Raw genomic sequence first — 24,526 nt, 5'->3', positions numbered from 1 at the left:
TTTGACCAACTCAAGAGGACCTGTGTTTTATCTCTTCGGCTCTGTTTCTTTGCAGTGCAAATCAGAAACAATTTTTGCACACAGTTCAGTTTTCTTTCATTTGTCTATTATATGGTTTGCAATTCTATTTGATACGAAATTTGCACTGTCTCATTTGTACTCACTGGTAGTGCAAATTTTGCATCCCAAAAACTGAAGCAAAATTTGCACCACCCTCCTACCTCAATTCTCTCTTGTAGAAAGGAGTAAGGACCAAAGTCATCTTGCTTCCAAACTCTTTTACAAACAAATAACCCTCGTACCTCCACTATCATTTTATATATGGTGGGAACCACATCATTTTACTTCCAATTTTATTCACTAACAAACAAGACAGCCAAATCTAAAGCAAAAGTAAACCAGACTTTATACACAACTAATTTGCACTCCCTTGCATTGCACTTGCACCAGTGCAAATGAAATTCGCACCAGAAACAAACTAAACCTTTGTGGCTAGAAGATTAGTCGACTAAACAGACAATTTGGTTTGGGTAATATTGATTCCTATCCTTTTTCTTCATTTTGTCTTTTTTTTAATGTCAAAACAACATATTCTCACCTTCCTTGAATAATACTGTCATCAAGCATTGGTTGTGTAACATTTATGGGGGGACTGAAACTAGCTTTCATCTTTGGATTTGGATTTGAAGTACTGCTGCTAGCTTGAGCACTGAAAATATCGTTGAGATGCCAATCCATTAAATAACCAGGCTTGTATGCAACTTCGCTCACTTCGATATCTCCTGATAGCATGGCCACAACACGTGACATGGATGGTCGTAGCACTGGTGATGCTTGAGTGCACAAGAGAGCTACTCCTGAGTCGATGAGCTTCACTTTCATCAAACACTTTGAGTGTTCGATCCATCAATTCCAGTTCACGGTTATGTTCATGTAGGTTCCAAGCCTAAGGAGTAAGAAATTAAGACGTCATGGTGTTAAGAAGGAATGTTATAAATGGTACTACTATAAGATAGAAAAGTTCCAAAGGTTATTTCCTTCCATACCCATTCAAGAAGATATATTTTCTCTGAAACCAAATTTGAGTAGTCAGAATTTGGCCTTCCACTGAGAACCTCAAGAGCAACAACTCCAAATCCAAAGACATCAGCTTTTTCAGTTAGATGCCCACGCAAAGCATACTCTGGTACGAGATATCCACTAAGACAAAAAAAAAAAAAAAAAAACAAGAACTGGAGTTACTAATTTAAATTAGAAAAGAATAGTAATACACAACTTATTATGGTTTAATACAAGTGAATATATAGCTATGGGAGATCACATTGTTCCAGCAACTCGGGTGCTGATATGGGTCTTCTTTTCATCATACAACTTGGCCAAACCAAAATCTGAAATTTTGGGGTTCAAATCGGCATCAAGCAGAATGTTACTAGCCTTCACATCTCTATGTACAATCCTTGGACTGGATTCCTCATGAAGATAGGCTAGGCCTCTTGCTGCCCCCAAGCAGATAGCATAGCGTGTTGGCCAATCAAGATATAGAGGAGTCTTCCTGTAAATTGCTCCAATTTCATACAGATCAATTATCCTTTTGCACCCTTCTGGGAGCATAAAACATAAGAGTACTGAGATAAATTCATACCAAAGAGTGCCTGATCAAGGCTCTTGTTTTCAAGATATTCATAAACAAGGAGTCGTTTATCTCCTTCAATACAGCATCCATATAACTTCACAAGGTTGCGATGTTGAACAGCAGATATCATAGCAATCTCTGTTACAAATTGACTCTTTCCCTGGGGAGAAATTACTGAGAGTTGTTTAACAGCCACACCCCTCCCATCATAAAGTTTTCCCTACATAAATATTAAGTATAAATTTCTGGCATGTTTATGAAAATTGTATCTGTAATTTTTTTTTTGCTTTAAATATCTGCAAATTGCAATGTTTATCGAGCATGGAAAAGGAAAAAAATATGATGAAATTAGTACCAACTGATCAATGCTGGCAAGAAAAACTTTTCCATTTGAGTTCAGAGATTTACAGGCATGACAGTGGAAACACATAGTAGAAGACAATAATTGATATTGGTCCCATCATGTCTATACTCTGTAGCGCGTTAAAATCTGACTAGAAATCCATAAAATAACAATGCTATGACATCAATATAGATTGTATTTCTAAATTGCATGGATGCAATCATAGATAAAACTATCTTCTCTCCACACACTCCACACTTATTCATGGATAAACGAGTGAATCCAAAACCAGACAAGATGGTCAGATTGGGTTCAATCAAATAAAAAGTGAAAATTGATTTGATTCTCCTTAAATCACTCTTTTTATAGAAAACTTAGATTTTAATTAAAATCCAACAGTGAACCTTAAACAAGTTGAACCAATGATAAAATTAAACTGGTTTCGTGATATTTTTTCTTTTCAAAAGTGGAAATGAATTGTCAATTGAACATAAGGCTATACTACAAATATGGGTATAAGGTGTGAAATAACAATGTTCTACACCAATTAGACATTAAACTAGTTGTAGGTTTCTGCTCTTTAATATTTTTTTTGAAGATAAATCACCACAAACAGACCAGAATAACCCCGCCCTAGCTAGCAAACCTCAAGCACACCTCTCCCCTCCCAACAACCAAATTGAACAACTAACTGACCCAACATTTGCCGCCCAACTCTCCATGTAAAGTCCACCCAGACTTAAATTCCATCCCAATAGAAAAAATAATTCACACACCCCAATCCAGCAACAGCAGTGTTAGGCACCACTTGCTTTTTCCCTACTTTTTTTTTTGTGTGTGTGCTTTCCTAACCCTCTTGCTGATTCCCACCCCAAATAGACCCCCTTTCAATCTAGAAAATACCTTCGAAACTGGAACAAGTCTACTGAATTTTTGATGCCTAAATCTTTTAACTGCATTAGGATGACCCTCACCAATCATTTTATTTCCATTCCTTTCATTTACCCTTTCAAGCTCTAAGACTGCATTTTTCCAAATATTTGCTCTTCTGTCACACTAACTCCCTTATATTGCCAAGATTTTGTTTTTTCCGCAAAATGTTGACCTCCCCCCCCCCACCCTTCCAGTAGGAGCCTTAGAACCAGCATCTGAAACTTCACCTGGGTCATCTTCCACTTCCAATAAAGCTTTCCTAGCAAAACCCTCTCCACCCAAGAAGAATAATCCCAATATTTTTTGCACCTTAGTAATTGATGCTTACAATTCTATATATGTAGATATTCAAATTATTTCATAATCATAATTATAAATAAAGGGGATCTGACCAACCCAATCATGGTTGGACCCTGGTTCATTATCTACATAGAAAAGATGGTTGATTATGAGTACATTATTATTTTTTCCCTTAATAAATTCAAAATAAATGCATCCATAAGAATACCTATTTAGTGCAGCAATATATGCATTGTATATAATCTATTTGTCATAGATTTACCGCTCTCACTCTCATATACTAATACACGTACATTGTATATATGATATGATGCATGCAATGTATACACATTGACCTTGTTCATATATTCATGTATATATAAATATGTATGGTATAACTCAATGTTCTCACGTTGTCATTATGTGTTTCTTTATAGAATTTACTTTCATACACAATGATGATAACACCATATGACCCAGGAAACTAGTATGAATTTAAAATTAATTTGTTTAAAAATCTTTTGGTATAGAAAAAAGAAAATTTAATTCAATCTTTCAATTATGATGTCAATGCATATCACACAATGCAATATAAATGGAAAATTTAATTAAATATCACCTTATAAACGTGTCCAAATCCCCCCTCTCCTAACTTATTTTCAGGATCGAAGTCCTCTGTGGCAGATCTCAGTTCAGCATAACTGAAAGTATTGGCTCTGGAAGTTATTGATAGAATATCTGCAATTTATAAAAAGATAGGTTATAGCTTCTGCAATACGCTATCTTGCAATGTAATCCTTCCTCCACATCCCCCTCCTCTTAAGGAGGCTTACGCCTCCTGTTGTTCTCGAGGCTTATGCCTCTTACATTCTGAACTATGCCTCACACCTCTAGGTAGTGGAATGCCTCACATCACACCTCCACATTTTAAAACAATGTTGCAAACTACTCCAGGTAGCTTGAGTCTTGGTAATCTCTCTCTCAATGTCTTGTTTTTTCATTTCTATAGGTTACTGCCGGTATTAGATGCTTCTCCTTCTTGCCCCATCTCTCTCAATCTACCTCTTTAAGTTATATTTTTATTATTTCCTACTCTTTTTTCTTTTTTTTGAAAGATAAAAAACCTACCCTTTATTCTGCTCACGGTGTTTAGATCAATCTAGACATCTGACACCAAATGATGGACATTGAACACTGGTTGTTGATGCATGGTAGCCCTAATGCATGTGTTTGATGTTTCTGAATCCAGGGCCTAAAATATATTCAAAGATTTATCTATAATCGGTTATGAATCGGATATCCAACAAAGACATCAAATCGAATCGAATTTGAATGTCTCCTTCAAATATCCGTCATGTTTTTATCGAATTCAGACCAGGAAGCTCTTTTATTGAATCGAATTGGATATATGCTAATCTTAATTTGATCCGATCTGTTTGCAGCCCAACAACCAAATTCACTACCTCCCAATTAGGTGGGCCTCTACTTGAAGATCAATGGGAGATGCAAGCCAAATATACTTTACACAATTGGGCATTGTTACAGTATTTGGTCAAGAAATTCCTTGTGAAGTAGACAGATACTACATGTGGTCTCCACATGAGCATGTAGATGAGCTAGTTCAATCTTGACAGGAACACAATGTATGACACACTTCCATAGGAACACGTGAGCTTGAGGAATGTGCTCAAACTTCAAAAACTCCTTCCAAGTAAAATTACCAAATGTCATGCATGATGAAATTGAGAACTTATTATTAGGAGTAAGCTTCCAAATCAGCTGATCAGAAATCTGAATGGCATGCAATGATAGGGAGGTATGAGTGATACTATCTTCAATGTCATGCGGAAAGTAGGGTTCAATTATATCACACCTGTAGCTATTATTTTGATGGTTGATTAACAAAGCCACTCTCCCATTAAAGAAAGGTCATCCTAGCTTCAACAAGTGCCTCAGGACTCCAACCATTGATTCATGGTTCATCAAGTACTTTGGTATCCCAAATTAAACTGCCCACCCATTGCACCCCTTGTTTCACCAAGTTTCTTCTTTACAACATAGTTGCCCAAATGCCCGACCTGCTACCCCTCCTAATCAAACTCGAAAAAGACTGTCCATGTTTGTTATATTTTTCTGTAAGAATCTGCATCCACAGTTGATTAGAAGACAAGAACTTCCACATTAATTTCATGATGAGGCTAGTATTAATCATCTTGATGTCTTTCAAGCCCAGTCCACTGTCCTCTTTACTGAAGTGATGGAATTCCATCTTTTCAAATAAATAAAATGCTCCTTATCCAAACCCCACCAATAATCACGACAAATGGCATCAACTTTATTACTAGACTCTTGTGAGATTAATGATGCTGATAGAGTATAAGAAGGATGCCTCCCCCAGTCTTGAGCAAGACCACCCTACCCGCTTGAGATAAATGTTTTGATTTCCAATTCTGAATTTGATTTGAAATTTTATCAATCACCTCCTTCTGACTATCTTTATTGTAACGAAAGGTGCCCCCAAGTACTACTACTATTTGTTCCACATCTCTTTCATACCCAAAAAAGAAGTAAGGTGTCTTCTAATCCTTCTATGCATATTAGGGCTGACCATTACTGAGGACTTACTAAAGTTAATTTGCTGCCCGGACCAGAGACAAAATGACTGTATACAGCCTCTGTTTAGTTCTTGCATAGAAGCTCTACGATAAACAATAATATCATCTGCAAAAAAAAAACGTGGTAGATAGTGCAGCCATTCAAACCAAACTTACAGCCTTTTAGCTTGCCATTAGAGGCACCATTCAGCAGAATTCTTGAAAAAAGGATAGGAGAACAAGAAACCCCATTGAGCACCATGTGCATGGTGGGGCAATCATTACAAATAATAAATCAGTTGATAGAAGAACTCAGAAAAGCCACATAAATGTGATACTTTGAGAATGAAATTCCATTCCATTCTATCATATGCTTTAGAAAGGTCAAGCTTAAGCAAAAATTCTCTAATTCTTCCTTTCTTTCTTAAAGAATGAAGCACAGCATGATAGACTTCATCCTGTGCGCAATAATCTTGGTGACAATCTTGTACACCACATTAGTTAGCCCAATAGGCCTACAGTCTGCCACTTCCTCAAGACCACCTTTTTCTGGGATGAGATCAACATTTGTAATAACAATCTCCCTTATTTTATGAGGGTGAATAAATAAATCCTGTATAAACACCACCATGTAATCCTGCAAAGTGTGCCAATTCTTTTGAAAGAATTGTGAGGAAATGTTGTCTGGTCCAGGGGCCTTCATAGGATTGATGCCAAAAAGGGCATTCCTAATTTCTTCACAAGAAGGAATATCAAAGAGTAATGTGTTCTCATCATCAATAGTCAATGTTTGTGACATTTCCTTATTTCCTCTTAGATCTCTTTGAACCCCTTTTAACCAACTCTAATTAAGTAGGGGTATGGATTATATGGATTGGGTAAGGTTAAGAGTCAACCCAAGATACAGACCTTGGTCTAGACCCAAACTAATGTCAAAAGTCAAATTTGCCAACCCAAACCTTACCAAATTTATGTTGAAACCCTGTTTAGGACTCTCTCTCTCTCTCTCTATATATATATATATATAATATTATATATATATATCTGATGTAAAAAATATATGTATAAGGCTTGAGGGGGCCAGATTTAACAGCTGGCCCACTTTACATAAATTTAAATTTTAAATTATTCTGGTTATAGGGGCCAGAGTTAAGCAACCATCCCATGTATGAAGAGTGGGGAGGTTGCTCTAACCTTCCTACCCATAACTGCCTAATCTATAAAAGGGAGAGGAGAGGAAAAAATGGGCAGCAGATAGAGAAGAGAGAATAAGAGAGAAAATAGAAGAGGGAACTTTTAGTTCTGCTGATTGAAGAGGATAAATATAAAGGTACATATTTTATTTTATTTTTTTATCTCTTATCTTCGATCTCTTTAAACTTTATGTGCTCTCAATCCTTATCTCTCTCTCTAGAGTTCTGTTGAACTCCAACTCTTATCTCAATTGTTTTCTTATATATCCGGTGGATTATTTCCACCACAAAAGGAATGTATAAAATGGATAAAAAAAAGGATTAATACTGGGGAGCCTCTGTTTAGATCGGTGGATTCTATCTACCCCAAAGAACTTTCAGTAGGCTAACCTAGTGTTACAATAGACAGAAAAAAGAAAAAAACAGCTGGTAACCCTTTGGGACTTACTGTCAGTACACCTGAAAATGAGACAAATGTGCTGGTTTACCACCTGTAACAGCACATTTGCCACCTGTTACAGCACTGTTATCCACCTGAGAAGGGGGGACAAATGTGCTGGTTTGCCACTTGTTACTAACAAACTCTTGGGATCCACTATTTTCAGTTTGCTTCCAAGTGTTACGGAAGAAATTATGCTATCACCTGTAAATAAAAAACTAAAGCACACAATTTAAGACTCACTGGGTTGATCCTATCCACTTCAGTTATAAAAAAAAGTACAAAATAAAAAACAAAATATAATCTGACCCACCATTAAAACATGCTGACTAGTGGGCCATATCCACTATCACAATAGATATCACCTATATGATTTGGTGGGTCCTACCCACTATGATAATTCGGTGGCTCTTATCCACCATTTGAATAGGCTAATTAGTGGGCCATACCCATTGTTATAGCAGACATCACTTATCCTAATTCATTTAATCATATTTGGGCTAATTTGGTGGCTCTTATCCACCATTAAAACCATTAAAACAAGCTAACTAGTGGGCCATACCCACTGTTCACAACAGGTATCACTTATTCTAATTTAGTGGGTCCTGTCCACTGATTAATTTAATCATCTTTGCTAGTCTGGTGGCTCATATCCAGTTAAAACAAGATGATTAGTGGGCCATATCCACTACCACAACAGATATCACTTATTGTTAGGAGTGCAGAATTTAATGATTAAAATTGAATGATATTTGGAACCTTCCACTACCAAATTAGCATAACGGGTCCCACTTATCAGCAAGACCGAATGTTAATTTTTTTTTTAAGTTTAAAATATTCAAGTGAGCCATGCTCACTATCAAATCAACATAGTGGGCCCCACTTACAATGGGCCCACTGTTAAAATGTTAAGTTTAAAATGTCAAAGTGGGCCATGCCCACTATCAAATCAACATAGTGGGTCTCAGTGAGAACCACTTAAAATATTCAAGTTTAAAATGTAAGTGGGCCACTCACTTTCAAATCAACAAAGTGGGTCCCACTTGTCAATACGGCCCACTGTTAAAATATTCAAGTTTAAAACATTAAGGTGGGCTACACCCACTATCAAGTCATCATAGTGGGTCCCATTCATCAATGGGGCCCACTGTTAAAATAATTAAATTTAAATTATCAAAGTGGGTCATGTCCACTATCAAATTAGTATAGTGGGTCCCATTTATTAGCAGGCCCCACTGTTAAATTATTAAAGTGGGCCATGCCTGCTACCAAATTAGTATAGTGGGTCCCACTTGTCAGTAAGGTTCTCTGTTAAATATTTAAGTAGGCCATGCTCACCATTAAATCAGCATAGTGGGCCCCATTTTTTACTGATTAACGGGACCTACTGTTAAGATGTGTAAGTTTAAAATACGTAAATACCCAATAGTGTGTGAATCCCAAGACCAATCTACCAATTGTGGGGCTCGCTCATGGGTATAACCCACTAAGAGTCCAAGTTGATGGGCCTACTTATACCTGCTATTGGGTTTTACCTTTACAAAGCAACTCTTTCACATAAAATCAAAATCAAAGGGTATTTCTTATACACCCTGAATAGGGAAACCCTAATTCTACTCAAGTACTCTTTTTGTGAATTATGATCAAAACAACCCCATACATTGCATGGCGCCTTACTTGCTAGATTGAAACAAACATGGACAAAGGGACAATGGCCACTAGCGATCTAATGGAGAGGATAGGATAATCCTTGACAGAGGGCACAGAGGTCTAACAAGCCTTTTTTACTGTAACTTCCACATTTTAGTCCACAATGAAGAAAAAAATGGATAAATATAGGAATAGGACAAGAGATCTGCTGCAAGCACAGGTATGTGAAATGGAACTACATAACCAATCATGAGTGGAACACTGGTATGTTCACTCTTGATTGGTTACTGAGGCCACACTTGTCCTTGCAGCAGATCCCAACTCTATACAGGATAGCTGATAGAAGATAAAAATAGATGAACCCCTTATAAATACTAAAACCAGTATATTACCTTCATCCTTGTGTATGCCTTTTCTTTTCCTTCATCTTATGTAGAAGATGACAAAGACAGATGTTGAGATGGCAATTGTGACAACAACTACAATACCAACAATTAAGCCCGCCCTTTTTGATGAAGGTAGTGCATCCGCAGGTACGGTTGGTGTGAAATCTACTCAGCAAATTCATAATCCATACTTAATAGAATATCAGTTGAATGTCTATCACTATTTTTTGATAATCCAATATTTGTCACTTTGGGTATGTGTGTAATCAAATTCTATGTGCTATTACCTGGAATAAACTTGATGGCTGAAATGGATGAGCCATAATAGCCATCTTCAGGTATTCTTTGAGTACCTTTTCCAGCCCAGAAAAGATGAACTTCAAGATAGTTCTCTGTTACATTAGCCTTGAACTCCTTTACAATGCCTTGAAACATTCCATCTGCTTCCTTTGCTATTTCAAAGTCTTCTATTTGTAGAGCCCCCTGTGACATTAAATTTGTTACTACACCAAGCACAAAGCTTTAAAATTGTAAACTTATTCGATAAACAATAGGCAGTCAAAAACAATTTACAACTTTATACGCCATGCAATTTCATTTACACTAGTGCAAATGCATGGGAGTACAAATCAGGAGTGCAATTTTTTGTTCACTTTCACCTGGGGTTTCACTTTGCCTCAGGTTTTGTTTTACTTCATTTAGACTTCAAACAAACAAAACAAAGTAAAATTTAAAATAAAAATATATCTGAGTTTGCATACATCATATTTGCACTCTCATACTTTAGTACTGGTACAAATGTAATTGCATTGCAAACAAACTGGGCTTAAGAGGAATTATCTAAAACCTCTCCCTTCACGCTTTTCACAATGTTTAAAACTTCTGCAACTTTATATGCCTTCAAAGACCCTCCTATCAGAGATAGTCCAGGAAAAGGAAAATAAAGATAATACCAAGTTACTATTCTATCCATCATCAATTGTGTTTCCATCATATATATTTATCTGAATATACTCAATGACCCTTAAGTTATGGTTGTTTTACAAATGATCAAATCATCACCACCCTGCAGATGAGGATACACCTGAACTAACAATATGTATGAGCGTGAGGGCAGATCAATGCTAGGTCTTGATTTATTAAATGGACAGTCCTTATCAATGTAGATCTTGGCAACCATGTTGATGACATAGTTGAATGTTTATATTTTGGCATCTCATTGCACAATCAGATCAATGTGCCTCCTTGCTTCCTTATGGTTTTATAACCTATGAATCTTTTTTTTTTCTTTCTTTTTTTTTCTTGAGAACTAACAGTTATAATCTATGAATCTAACTAAATTGAACATTAAAACATGAATAAAAAGTAAGTTCCATGATCATTCATATAGATTGTCTATGATCTTAGATGTAGAACCATTTCTTTTTCTTTTCTTTTGCTTCTCATAGAGAAATTGTTTAGCATCTGTTATGGGTATTTTTGCCACATCAAATTAGATAAATGATGTTAAGTGGGTTAAGATCAATATTGTCATCTAGAAATTATTTCTACATGAAGTGCACTACTTCTATCAAGAGTGAGATGGTAACTTAACTGAGATACTGATTCATAAAACCTTTGGAACAAGAGGTTCTCGGAGGTATCTAAATGTTGGAGGGAAGCTTTACAAAATTTATATTACAACTATTATTAAATATATCACAAATTTATGGGCAAAAGCATGTTTTAACCACCAGTGTTGATACAATGAAACCATGCATTGAAAATGTAATGATTTTATTGGGTAAGTAAAAAGAAAAGTAGGATGAAGTTAGTAGGAGATCCAGTGTTTTTTTATTGACAAGATTTATGACCTAAATATACAATGATCTCATACTGCATTTAAACCTTTTAAATTAAGAGCTTAAACTTTTAAGAATATAGAGTTAGTTATTCTATCTTGAGATTATTTCAACTTTGTACAACATTATCATATAGTTCTTTTTTTAACCTGATAAAAGTATTAAGATACAAAACAAGATCTAATTAGAAAAATGAACTGATTTTTTTCTTTCTTTTTGTTGATACTACTAATGTAATATTAGTATATATCGTTCAGAAAAAAATCTATAATCACATCTTCTACATCATTTACCACAGTCCATCTTAAAGCATAAAATTGAAAAAAAAAGAATTGTCGGGACTTTTGTAAAAACCTGAGAGATGAGCTATGCTTTATTCAACCTCTAGAACTTAGGTGAGTCTACTACAGGAAAAAGAGCATAATTTTATTATTAAAATTTTAAATTGTCAATGGCTAGGTGACAGATATGAAAAAAATATTTACATCTATTGGATATTAGAAGATATTTCCTCTTAAATCACAATACCTGAATATAAATATCAAAGATGCGCCTTCCAAGTAACTTCCAGGATCCTTCTTCAAAATCGAATCCTATCTCAGCAAAATATAGGCGTACCGTATACATTCCATTCTCCATACTTAGGCCATAGTATCTTAGGGATCCAGGAGATAACCTCACTTGTTGAAAGAAGGCTATCGGTAAAGGGCCTCCACCTTGAATTGGTCTCTTGGTGCTTAGGATGTAACTGGGATCTTTCTATCAAAAAATTTTCCAGCATTGCTAACTGCCCATTTTCTATTGTCAGTTAGAAAGTATGATGCTGCACTAATGTTATAATTTTCTCCTTCAAATTTGTTTCCATCAGAATCTTCAATAGTTTCGCCACCACACTTGATTGAAACTTCGGCATCTGTAACCCAATAGAATAGGCGCAATATTTTAGTTTAGTTCCTATTTATTGCACTTGAAATATGAATCCTTTTTTCATTATTTATTTGCCTTTATTACATAATCAAATTTTTAGTATAGAATTTGGTGGCTGATGTATCTTTTTAATAATCACTTTCTTTTAAGTTTAATATAGGTATATGCAGTAATATGTGATATCAAGGATCTCTAGTGTAGGGCCTTTCTATTCTTTCATCTACATCAAAAAAAAAAAAAAAGAAAAGAAAAGAAAATGTTTTTGAAGTCCTATAGTCTGACTGTGTGTGTGTGTGTCTGTATTTGAAAGCCTGGACAAATCAACTTAAAATGCATACATCTTTCATGGTCAATGACAGAGGAGAGAAACCCTGGTTTGGATCTGGGGTCTCTAATAAAATCATCAAGGTCTCTGAAAAGGCTAGCAGTTGTTTCAAGCAGAGTAGAAATCAAAGAGTTTTCTGTGACACGATTGGTAGCCAAGGAGTCACTTGGTCCAATTGGTGCCAGGGGAACAACCTTATTCAAGAAATGTTAGGCAGATTCCTAGTCTTCTATGAAATTGATGAAAGCTCTGACCATGGGCCTGTAGTGTTGAACATGTTCCCTGTAAAATGGAAAGGCTTTGGACCCTTACACTTTGAATAAATGTGGATTTCACAACCTGACCGTCAAGAAGTCATTAAAAATTCTTGGGAAGCCACTTTGCTCGATATTCTTCAGCCTATTGGCTGAATTCAAAACAAGCTAGGGCATTGCAGGGAAGACCTCAAATGGTGGAACCAAGTGCAGTTTGGTAACATTTGGCAGTGAATAACTAATGACAAATCACAACTAGCTGATATTCATAAAGATTCCAATCAAGGAGACATGTTCTACCAGGAAAAACAGCTACAAAGGGCTCTTAGTGAAGAGTTGCAGAGAGAAGAGGTCTTGTGGTGGAAACAATGCTGAATTCAATGGTTAAGATTATGGTGATCAGAACACCACTTTCTTTCACCAAATGATTCTCCAACAAAGACATTCAAATTGAATGTCTGAAACAGCTAGATGGAACATGGCTAAAAGGAGGACAAGGATATTGTTAACAGGTGTAATATATGTACTGTTCACAGACTTAATACCCGCAGGGGTATTTTTGTAATTCTGTAGACATATTGTTATGTATGGCCAGAATAGTATAAATGCAAAGCTTCACTCGACTGAAGCTAAGTTTTGTTGAGGCCTTAACTCAGTTGCCTCTTATTCTTCTTCCTCTTATCCTTCTTTCTTCTTCTTTTCTCCTTCTTCTTGGTCTCCTGCTCAATATGGTATCAGAGCAGGTTCGTCCAGGCCTAGAAAACAACTAACTGAGGTCTCTCTCCTCTGCTGCGAAGGAGCTATAGTACTGATGCTCAAAGACAAGGAGGAGGAAGCTTTTCTAGTGCTGCGGTTAGTCTTCACTGCCGAGTAGGGCTCTGGTACAAGTATGCTGATTGTTCAACTTTCTAGCACAGAAAAAGGGTTTGGCTACATGTTTTTTGCTGGTAACTGGGTTGCTTCGGCTAAGAGGATTGTAGAAATCCATCCCAGATGTTCGAAAGAAGGCTCTGACCTGAAGGGGAGTTTGAGTTCATGACTGAACTGCCTATTGCAATCTGACCTGAAGGGAAGTTCGAGTTTATGACTGATGACTGTGCTGCCTATTGTTGGTACTGAGATTTTTTTTTCCTCTCTTCCTGCTTATGGCTTCTTGCACGACTGTTAATGTTCCAGAATCTGAGTAGGGACTGTTCCCCTTCCTCCAATTGTATGTTGCCCTAGTTTGCACTCTAAGGGGCTGTTGATGAACCCTAGAACTTGAGTGTCTGTTCGGCTGCCCTGGAAAGTGGATATCAGCCGATTAGGTGTGGTGAATCACCACTCATATTGCTGCTCCTACTGTGCCTTTTTTGGGCTGAGAAGCTGTATCAAAGTTGTGAACTATAGGTCTTTCAGACCTGGTTACACTGCATGTGCAGTTCGTATAGTGTTTTTGTGAACTCCTACATAGTGTAGGTGATAACCCCTAGTACTGTAGTTGCAGTGTTCTCTGTGAAACTGAAAATCAGCAAGTGCCTAGTTGTGGACTGTAACAGCTCTGTAATGCAGTGTATTTGTGTTTTTTGAGTACTTCTAAACCTAGAATCATGAATAAGGAAAGATTGTGGTGCACTAATTATCAGAGGCCCCGACACACCAAAGATACTTGTTGGGATCTCCATGGGAAATCAAAGTGGGTTCAGGATTTACCTAAGAAGCAAGGCTCAGATGTAATTAGAAGACCCGGGCAACAAGGTACCAAGAAACACCACATGGCAAATATGGTTTCTCGGAAGAATCAACCCTCCACTTTTACTGTGCCTCAAACACCACATAGCCAACACAGCTACTCTGGATCAAACACAAGGGAGGATATTGTAAACTCCACCACCTCTTTTGCATCCATATCAGGTAATTCTCCCACTGCTTTCCATGCTGCCTCACACAACCTTGACTCTCCATGGATCATCGATTCTGGAGCATCAAAACACATGACTGGTATGTCCTCTTACTTTCAAACTTATCACCCTCTTTCCAGAAGAGATAAAGTGAGACTAGTTGATGGATCATACACTTCCATAGCTGGTCAAGGAACTCTCTCTCTTCCCCTCAGCCTTACTCTCTCTGATGTTCTTCCTGTTCCAAAATTCTCTATGAATTTGTTCTCAGTCAGTAGTATTACAAATTCCTTGAACTATTCTGTGACTTTTTTCCCTACCTATTGTGTGATTCAGGATTTGGCTTCGGGGAGGACGATTGGTAGGGGTCATATGGTTGATGGACTCTACATGCTGGAGAATATGGCTGGTCTTCATGTTATAGAGTCTATGAGTCAGTTCGAAAAGAGTAAAATGTATTTATGGCATTGTCGTCTGGGTCATTTGTCTTTTGAAACCTTGAAATTGGTTTTCCCAGAACTGTGTAAGTCAATGTTTGTTTCTAATTTTTCCCGTCAAACGTGTCAGTTAAGCAAGCATTGTAGAACTCAATTCCCTCAAAGAAATAGTAAATCTGAGTTTTCTTTTCACATTGTGCATTCTGATGTGTGGGGCCCTGTTACTTTACCTTCTAAGAGTGGTTACAAGTACTTCATTACCTTCATTGACGATTATTCTAGATACACTTGGGTATGTCCAATGCAAACCCGTGAGGAAGTACCAAAAATTATCTAAGATTTTTAGCAGATGATCTTCACCCAATTTCAAACCGAGATTCAAATATTCCAGTCAAACAATGCAAAAGAGTTTTTTTCATAGTGACCTCACGGAGTTCTTTGCTTCACATGGCTCTCTTCATCGGAGCTCTTGTGCTCGTATGCCACAACAAAATGGTGTGGCTGAATGGAAGAACTGACATCTCCTTGAAATGGCACGGGGTTTACTACTCCACATGAATGTTTCCAAATGATTTTGGCTTGAGGCTGTCCTTTGTTCTACATACCTCATTAACCGAATGCCCTCTCGTTGGTTAGAGTACAAAGCCCCACATCAGCTTCTCTTTCCTAAGGCCCCTCTTCTTTCTATCCCTCATCGTTTTTTTGGTTGTCGGTGCTTTGTCTATCTCTCACCCGGGGCAAATTGGACTCTCGTGCTATCCCGTGTATATTTCTTGGCTACTCATTTTCTCAGAAAGGGTATCGTTGCTTTGATCCTGTTTCTCAGAGACTCTATGTCTCCATGGATGTTACCTTCTTTGAAGATGAGCCCTTCTTTCCTGTTTCTCCTCAGGGGGAGTGTAGGCATGAGAAGAAACTGGTTCAGCTTCTTCCTCTTCCTAATCCTTCTCCTTCTCCCCCTTCTCTTCCTGATCCTCCACCTTTCCGTGTCTTTTCTCATCGTCGTAAAGGCCAACCAAATTCAAGAGCTGTGGAGAATCCAGAAGCTGTACCTCAAGTGCCATCGAACTCCTTGGGGGAAGATCATACCCTCTCAGGTAACATGACTCCCAATGATGGTCCTGACCTCCCTGTTGCTAATGATCTTGACCTTCCTATTGCTCACAGGAAAGGTGTTAGGTTGTGCACCACAAAACACCCCATTTCCAACTTTGTCTCCTATGAGAACATCTCACCTTCATTTCGTGCCTTCCTTACCTCCATTGACAGTATCCCTATTCCCAAGAATGTGGCAGAAGCTCTCTCAGTACCAAAATGGACAAATGCCATGTAGGAAGAAATTGATGCTCTTCATAAGAATGGCACGTGGGAACTTGTTGATCTCCCTAAGGGTAAGGTTCCAGTTGGATGTAAATGAGTGTTCACTGTTAAGCATGGGGCTGATGGAATTGTGCAGAGGTATAAAGCTTGTTTAGTGGCAAAGGGTTTTACTCAAGTATATGGAATTGATTATGCATAAACCTTTGCCCCTGTTGCCAAAATGAACTCTATTAGAGTACTTTTCTCTCTTGCTGCCAATCTGAATTGGGATCTACATCAGCTCGATATCAAGAATGCCTTCTTGAATGGTGACCTTGAAGAGGAAGTTTATATGGCTCAACCCCCCGGTTTTTTGGCTCAAGGAAGTGAACAGAAAGTGTGCAAGTTAAAGAAGTCTTTATATGGGCTGAAGCAATCACCAAGAGCTTGGTTTAGCAGATTTCATATTGCAGTTCAGCAGAGGGCATACAATCAATGTCAATCAGATCACACACTGTTTGTAAAAGGAGTAGAAGGTAAAATGGATGCCCTAATAGTATATGTGGATGACATAATTGTTACTAGTGACTGGGAGGATGAAATTCAAAGTTTGAAGGGCTTCCTTGCCACTTAGTTCAAAGTGAAAGATCTAGGACCTGCCAAATACTTTCTTGGAATTGAGGTTGCCCGATCAAAAAAGAGTATCTTCATCTCCCAAAGGAAATATGTCATAGACTTGCTTAAGGACACTGGAAAGATTGGGGTTAAAGCAGTTGACTCTTCCATTGACTCCAACCATAAGTTAAGTGACAGCCAAGGTGAACCTCTTAAGGATGTGAAGCAATTTCAGAGGCTTGTAGGAAGATTGTTGTACCTCTCTATGACTCGTCCAGGACATAGCATATTCTGTTGGTGTCCTTAGCCAGTTCATGCATGCACCTAGGTCCACCCATCTTGAAGTAGCAGAGAGAGTACTTCGGTATCTTAAGAAGTTCCCGGGTGCTGGTTTATTATTCCAGAAACATGGACACTTGAGGGTTGAAATTTACACAAATGCGGATTGGGCTGGATCCCAAAGTGACAGAAGGTCTACTAGTGGTTACTGCACCTTTGTAGGAGGGAACCTTGTTACTTGGAGGAGTAAGAAGCAAACCGTGGTAGCTAGATCTAGTGCTGAAGCTGAGTACCGTGCAATGGCACACAGAGTAGCCGAAGGTATGTGGATAAAGAATCTATTGGGAGAGTTGGGTTTTTCAGTTGGTAAACCCATGACTCTACTCTGTGACAACAAGGCAGCTATCAGTATCGTTGCCAACCCAGTACTACATGATAGAACAAAGCACATTGAAGTTGACAAGCATTTTATCAGAGAGAAAATCATCACAGGCGAAGTATGCACTCCATACATCAGCTCTGAAGACCAACTAGTAGACTTATTTACAAAAGGGCTAAACCATTCCATACATCAAGGTCTCTGTGACAAGTTGGGCATGATTGATATCTATGCCCCAACTTGAGGGGGAGTGTTAATAGGTGTAATATATGTACTGTTCACAGACTTAATACCTACAGGGGTATTTTTGTAATTCTTCTTGGTCAGTATAGGCCTATAAATCTCACAAATGTTCTATACAGGATTTTCTCAAAATTCCTTGTAAGTAGGCTGAAGCTCCTTATGCCAAAATTAACGTGTTGCAAAATGCTTTTATCCAGGGCCTACTAATCTAGGATAATGTAGTGACAGCCATGAGACCTTCATTTTTTGAGGATACACCTTAAGACTTTCAACATGGTCGTGAAGCTAGATCTAAACAAGGTGTATGACACCTTGAATGGTGGCTGAAAGTCATGAAACAGATCACTGGCTCAACTTTTCTTTATGTTTTTATGTATATTTTTTTTATCAATAACAGAATCAATTTCATTAAAAAAGAGGAACTTTAGTACAATAAGAAAGGGGAGGGATAAAAACTCTTAGCTCTCCCCAACAGAAAATAAAGTTACAATTTAGCCCAAAATAAACTATTTCTTCCCACCCCTTGTTTAGAAAGTGTATCAGCAAATGCATTTGCATCTCTTCAGACCCAGTCACAAATCACCTCTACCCCTTGAAGAAATTTAACAGCTTTCCACTTCTCATATATATAGTATCACCATCCATCCCCCTCCTCTTTCCAGGGCTAACTAATTACAAGCTTCAAATCCCCTTAAATTAAGAACTTCTTGATATTCAGCTCTTAGCGAGTCCCCAACTCCAATATGGACCTGAGTAGAATGCAAATGATATTTCCCTCCTCATTCCTGAAGACCCCTCCTATGATAGACAGACCCGGATTGCCTTCACTGCTACCATCAAAGTTGAGCTTAATAAAACCTCTAGATGGTGGGGACCACCCAGGCCTGACCACCTCCTTACAAGGAGCAGACACAACTATCTCTCCACTTTCTCATCACCTCAATGGAAGGAATATCCTTAAAGAGATTGACTTAACCCAGTGAACCACCTTGATGGTAATAGCTTCGATGACAACTTCTCTGCTTTTTTTTTTTTCAAAAAAAAAAATCTCTGGTTTCTCTCCTCCCAAATTGAAGAGAAAAAAGAGTAGGAGATTAATAAATGATAGCAATTCTCACTATTAACTTTGCAGAGGGAGAACCAGTGTGGGGAAAGGAACCAACTAGGTTATTTTCTTTGCAATAGTTCACAAGTATTAATTCTCATAAAGTTCAGATTTGTATATCTGTTAATTTCAGAATAATAGAGAAGAAAAGATAAAGAAGAGAGAGGGAGAGAAGAGTGAAGAGAGGGAGAGAAGAAAGAAAGGCTGGTTTGCACTAGAGAGAAAAATCTACTCTCTAGTTGGCCAGGTAACATTTGTAGTTTTCTATATCAAAAACAAATTGACTCTTGTGCCCCTACTTAAGTATGGGAAACATCAGTTAACTCAACATCACACCTCATACTAAACATAAAGAAAAAGACTAATCTGCCCCTATGTATTCAACACTAACATTCCCCCTCAAGCTGGTGAGTATAAATTATATAATCCCAGCTTGTTACATATGTAGTTCACTCTCGCCCGACTCAACCCTTTGGTGAACAGATCTGCCCATTGGCTTCCTGTATTAACATATGCTGTAATTATTACTGCACTAAGAACATTCTCTCTCACAAAGTGACAATCAACTTCTATGTGTTTTGTTCTCTCATGAAAAATTGGATTAGAGGAGATGTAGACTGCAGCTTGGTTGTCACAATGAAGCTTCATCGAAGTGTCAATTGAGTACCCCATCTCCTATAGACGATTTCTCAACCACACTAATTCACAAGTTGTATGTGCCATGGCTCTGTATTCAGCTTTTGCACTGCTTCTCGCCACCACTGTCTTCTTACTCTTCCATGTCACCTTGTTGCCCCCAAGAAAGGTACAATAACCTGTAGTGGACCTTCTGTCAACATCGGTGTATCCTTCTATTTGAAGTTTTCCTCCACTCTTGTATAGCAAGCCACGACCAGGAGCTCCCTTCAAATACCTTACAATCCTTAGAACTACATCCCAATGTGGAACCCAAGGATTCTGCATAAATTGACTCACCACACTAACCACAAATAAGATATCTGGCCAAGTACTGGTTAGGTAGTTTAGCTTACCCAACAACCTTCTGTACCTTCCTAGATCTTCAAACTCCTCACCTATATCACTACTAAACTTGACATTCAATTCCATGGGTGTTTCAACTGGTTTGGCACCCAACAACCCTGTCTCCTCCAGTAGGTCAAGGACATATTTCCTCTAGCACAAGTTAATGCCATACTTGGACCTCGCTACCTCTATCCCTAAGAAATATCTTAGTTTACTAGGGTCCTTTTTTTGGAAGTGATCATGCAAACAAGTCTTCAACCTATCAATCCCGAACTTGTCAATCCAGCACCAAACTCATAGTTGAATACTAAATGGTTGACCAGACACTGTTTCAAGCCAAATTTCTTCACTACTTCACTGATTCTTCAAACCATGCACGAGGAGACTGTTAAAGTCCATAAATAGATTTTTTGAGCTTACACACTTTACCATCCTCCCCCTGAGAAACAAACCCGGGTGGTTGTTCCATATACACCTCAAGAAGATCACCATGTAAAAAAGCATTCTTAATATCAAGCTGAAACAAAGGCCAATCATACATAGCAGCTAGAGAGATCAAATCATGAACTGAACCAATCTTGGCAACAGGAGAGAAAGTCTCTGTGTAGTCAATGCCATATAACTGTGAATAACCCTTGGCAACCAATCAAGCTTTCAACCGCTCAGCACTACCATCGGGTAAATATTTGACGGTGTATACCCACTTACATCCGACAACATGCTTACCTGGGGGAAGTGTAGTGAGATCCCACATGATTATGAGCCAAAGTAGAGAGTTCTTCTTCCATTGCTTGACACCACCCTAGAGAGATAAAGGCCTCCTGGACATCCTTAGGAACAGGAACAGAAGATAACAATGAAACAAACTGTTGATGGAAAGGAGAAAGGTGAGAAACAAAAACATAATTATAGATAGGATGAAGAGTACAACTACGTTTACCTTTTCGTAGGGCAATGGGAAGGTCAAGGTCAGAAACGGGGTGTGATGGTGCTACGGAAACCACTGCCAGATTCATCAATGGTGAAGAAGCTAGATGAGCCAATGCATGTCGATGCTTATACACTTGGTGGATAGGTGGCCGTGTAGTGGGGAGTGGCACCGGAGGTAAAGGCTTAGTCGCAGTTGGAACAAGTGGAATGGGATCCATAATAGGGACTTGAAGCAGGAGGGAAGAAGGAGAAGAGACATCTGACCTAGAAAAGAATGGAACCGACTCAAAGAAGGTAACATCGGGACACACAAAGCAACGTTGAGAACTGGGATTATAACACTTGTACACTTTTTAGGTCCTAGAAGAGCCAAGGAAGACACACTTGGTAGATCATGCATTTAATTTGTTTAGTCCAGGGCTAAGGTTATGAGCAAAACACACACACCCAAAAACCCATGGGGTGAGAGGAAAAGGGGTCAATGTAGGAAACAAAACAAAGAAGGGAGACAAACCATCAAGGATGGACATAAGCATTCCGTTAATAAGAAAGCAAGATGTAAGCACATCATCACTCCAAAAACGTTTGGGTACATTCATATGGTGCAACAAGGACCGACCAATTTCCAAGAGGTGGGTTCTTCCATTTAGCTACCCTATTTTGTTGAGGGTTGTAAGAGCAAGAGGTTTGATGAATAATACCATGTTGTTCTAAATATTGCTAAAAGGGCGTATAAAAACATTCTCTGCCATTATTGGAACGTAGGATCTTAATATGAAACCAAATTGAGTGTGAATTTCAGCATGAAACTTTTGGAAAATAGAAAATAATTCACTTCTTTCTTTCATAAGATAAAGCTATGTCATTCTTGAATAATCATCGACAACAAAGTACTTGTAGCCATTGTGTGATACTATTTTATTTGGACCCTAAATGTCCGAATGGACCAAAGAAAAAGGACTCGACATACGACAATCTACTCTAGGACTAAAGGAAACCCAATGATGTTTTCCATACTGACACGACTCACAATACAAAGTAAAAGGATGACTTAATGCTGGTACAAGTTGCTTAAGAGCTTTAAGAGACGAATGACCGAGTCTATAGTGCCACTAGAGAAGAGAAAGAGATGATTGAAGAGTTGTTGACGAACCACCACCACTTTCAAGATAATATAGTCCACCAGCTTCATGTCCACCAATCTTTATCCCCGTCTTGAGATCCTAAAATACACAAGATGAAGGTAAAAGGTGATAGAGTAATTAAGAGACTTGGTAAATTTGCTAACAAACATAAGATTAAAAGGGAACTTGGGAAGATACAAAACTGATGACAAAGATAACGAATCAATGTTAAGATTAACAATACCACATATGGAAGAAGTGGGAGGGTTTGGAAGCTCCAGAATGTGGGTTGTAGAGGATGAAGAAAGAGAAGAGAACACACCTGGAGTCCCAGTCATATGACCGGAAGCTCCAGAATCAATTATCCAATGGGAGGGTTTGGATGCCAGATAAGCCATATTTGAGTGGGCAAAAATAGTTGTACTTGGCTGAGAATTAGTCTGGATCAACCGCTCATATTCATTATGTGAAATACTCATCATCTCTTGTCCGGAGGCATCTGTAGATGGAGGTGTTTGACTAGCCTACTAACTCTCTTGTCCCATACCACCACTAGCCACTACATGATTTGCCTAGGTTGAAGGTGGACCATGTAGATCATAGCAAAAATTAACAATATGTCCATCCATACCACAATGTGTACACCTTCTCGGACCATTACTATGTCCTTTACCACGAGCTCCCCCCTGAATCTCGACCTCCAACACCCCCACTACCATGATTGTACATGTGTCCACCTCCACCACAACTGTACATGTGTCCACCACTACCACCAAGGCCTAGTTGACCCTGATGAGTTACTCCTCTACCACCATGACCTCCCCCTCTTGTCATTGCAAAAGCAGACCTATCTAACATGGTGGGGTTCTTCGGATGTCTAACAGGAGTCCTCCGGAGACAGGCAAACACCTCTTCAAGGGAAGGGAGGGCAGACCCATCTAGTATCTTTGCTCTCACCAGTTCATATTCAGACTTCAATCCCACCAAAAATCTGGTTACATCAAGCTGCTCTCTCTGCTATTGCTGAATTTTGACATCAAATATAAGGGGGTGATACAAATTCAACTAATTCCTTAGATTCCTCGAGTTAGCATAGTACTCCTCAACACTCTGATTACCTTGTTGCAGATTAAAATACTCTTGATAGAGCTGGTATACTCTAGTGGTATTGTCCTGCCTTGAGTAAAGCTTCTTTGCATGATCCTAAATCTTCTTGGCTGTGTTTAAGAACATGAAGTTCACACTAATCATAAGTTCCATGCTGTTCCATAACCAAGTCATAATCTGTGCATCACTGTACTCCTGAGAGTCAACTAGGGGTTTGTCTTCCCTCACATGCTTTACTTTCTTCTTAGCTTTGAGAAACACTTCAACAGATTTGACCCAAGGCACGTAATTCTCTCTATTCAGTTTGATGGAGGTCATTTGCACATTCAAGTAATTAGGTGGAATCATAACAGACTTGTGTTCACAACTGTTTCCCATAGCTGCCAATTTTTTTTTTGTCACACTAATATGTTACCCTACCTCCCAACAATCACCACATGACCACACTGCACTTCCATAGCTGAACGATCACACCTGTTTCACTCTTACAACTGACCATTGCTGAAACATTCACTATCACAGGTTTCAGCAATGTTAATCACCACTATTCTCCACTTTCAGCACCACACAAAAAAAACATCACACACAAAGACATCACACCAGCACTCCAACCACCTATCTGAACCACACATCTGAACATAGACCACGAAACTATTATAGCAACCCTCTTCGGTCCATCAGAGGGTTTCCTACCAGCCACCTGAAACCACCACACCGCAATCAATCGGAGGCATTAAAACCTCTAGAGGGAGAAAACGACCACTCCTTTTCAGCCTTTTTGTCAAACTCCAAGAAACCTAAGAGAAATCTACAAAATACTCAACTAGGGTGCACAGGAGATTAAATAGATCTGAATTGATCTAACCTCGATCTGATACCATGATAAAGTTCAGATCTGTATATCTGTTAATTTCAGAATAATAGAGAAGAAAAGATAAAGAAGAAAGAGAAGAGAGGAGAATAGTGAAGGGAGGGAGAGAAGAAAGAAAGGCTGGTTCGAACTAGAGAGAAAAATCTACTCTCTAGTTGGTCAGGTCATATTTATAGTTTTCTATATCAAAAATAAATTGACTCTTGTGCCCCTATTTAAGTATGGGACACATCACTTAACTCAACATTACACCTCATACTAAACATAAACAAAAAGACTAATCTGCCCCTATATACTCGACACTAACACAAACCACCCACCCTAAACGGGATAGGTTTACTCCAAATCTCCCTAAATGAAAAGGAAGAACTCAGGCTTTTGCTTGGTTGAATAGGGGCTAAAAAACAAGAGACACAAGTAAAGATACTAGAGGGTGA

At 38.4% G+C, this 24,526-nt stretch overlaps 1 pseudogene; it reads right to left on the bottom strand.

The window, feature by feature from the left end:
• Window positions 1–594: 594 nt before the first annotated feature.
• LOC148866997 (putative LRR receptor-like serine/threonine-protein kinase At1g56140) overlaps window positions 595–24,526 on the bottom strand; it is a 47,367-nt pseudogene continuing 23,435 nt past the window's right edge.

This window comes from Nelumbo lutea, chromosome 3 (genome assembly GCF_056320005.1).
Source record: "Nelumbo lutea isolate HS-2025 chromosome 3, American lotus-T2T, whole genome shotgun sequence".
NCBI classification, from domain to species: Eukaryota; Viridiplantae; Streptophyta; class Magnoliopsida; order Proteales; family Nelumbonaceae; genus Nelumbo; species Nelumbo lutea.
Note: the sequence above shows the minus strand (reverse complement) of the source record. Positions and strands in the feature narration are given on the sequence as shown.